The sequence below is a fragment of the Homalodisca vitripennis genome, unplaced genomic scaffold (assembly GCF_021130785.1).
Source record: "Homalodisca vitripennis isolate AUS2020 unplaced genomic scaffold, UT_GWSS_2.1 ScUCBcl_1199;HRSCAF=4519, whole genome shotgun sequence".
Lineage (NCBI taxonomy): Eukaryota > Metazoa > Arthropoda > Insecta > Hemiptera > Cicadellidae > Homalodisca > Homalodisca vitripennis.
In genome coordinates this window covers 40,682-42,459 of record NW_025777315.1, presented here as the reverse complement: position 1 = coordinate 42,459, position 1,778 = coordinate 40,682, and positions in this window count along the sequence as shown.

The window sequence follows — 1,778 nt, the reverse complement described above, 5'->3', positions numbered from 1 at the left end:
AAAATGTTTCTACTTTTACAATGTTTGAATCAACTTATTTTTTTTCGACGGAAACTAAATTACATGAAAGATCTTTATTTATATAGGCAAGTTAAGGCCACATGGCCCTCTCTTGCATTTAACCTGTCCTGGTCTAGAGTTTTATGAAGGAAGGCATTTTATTTGGAGGCAACTTGATTAAAACCAACAATAAAAACATTGCTTTATTTTAGATATTCAGACTGTAATAATGAAGCTATTAGTACTTGATAAACCATAGACAGTGGTATATAAAGAATAAAATAATTGGTAGAACTGTACAAGAAATTAATTATACAGAAAAAGAAAATAATGAGTGACCTGGTTCAATAAAGCCAGATAAAGAGCAAAATCTGTCACTCTGCCAGCCTAATGAGGCAAGTAATGTTCAATCAATGAGCAGACTCAAAAAGGTACTGCACCATTCATAACGGCGCGGCTGTTTGTTAATTAAATTAAAGCTTTTAAACCCGTTTTACATACCGAATAGTCCATTAAACAAAGTTAGCCGTCAATCGCCAATTTTTTTTCGAACGTTTTATAATATAGGAAACAGTAACCCAACGCGCGCGCGCATACTATTTCATGTTTTCTATTCATGTTTAAACCTTTTAATAGTTCGCCATTCATTGCATTTATAATTTTATTCAGCTAAAAGGTAAATGCGATCTTGACTTGTTATCTTCTTTGTTTTAAACGGTCTTGCAGTGGTCACATATTCTAAATATTCACCACAGATGGTTTCAAGCTAGTGCATTTGCGTATTTTCCAAGATTATATACTTCAAAATTCTCCATTTATAGGTTTAACTTATTCTTTATTGAACTGTAATTACTGTGTTGTAACTTATAAATCTACTGTTAAAGTGGAATGTTTTGTAGCTAGTAATTGTAACTAAATAATGCAATACTTATTTCTTTTTTTTGGAGAATTCATTATTTTTTTACTAGTATCGAATATTGTGTATAGGTTTTTTTAACAATACGATATATTAATAACCTTGATAAAAAAAGAATTAAGCAGTCTATTGTTCGGTATTTCCATGGTGATTATTCCAAGTTTAAATAAATTTATATAACAGCGTTTTGAAAAATAAACCAGCAAATTTTATTAAAATTAAAATAATAATTTCAAAGAAGATGAATTCTGTAAATTCTATACGTACATTGTGCACAATAAAATCGATCAAAAAGTGTTAAATGGTGTATTATTGTATTGTGATAATCATAAAAAGAAAATAACAGGTAGTTGGCAAATACATTTGGGAGTATGTTAATTAACATTCAGTCAGACATTTGTAATCGATGTGAATTCTCGAATGAATACACGAATATTAACAGGAATTTCACAGTAAATAATGCAAGACGATTATTTAATTACTAAAAAATGGAGAATATTTCATTAATTTTAATTAAAATGGGGCTTCGGATTTGTTTGCAATACTACTGTTGTCGATATGTCCGCTTCTAATATTACCTATTGCGCCAGTGCATTGTTGCCGTATTACATGAATTGTTTTATTCATTGTAAGTTATCATTCATATACCACCAAATCCTGCTAATGCAGGTGCATGAAGTTAGAATGTATAATCTTATCCAGAATTCTAGATACAACTGCATTCCTTCAGAGAAGTGAATCCGTCTTTTCCATTGCATGCCACTTTAATGAGACAACCAACAGAAGACCTATTTATCTTCCCTCCGAGTCCTTCCAGCTTCTTTAATTATCCTTGTATTTATTTTGTGATTACGGCACTATT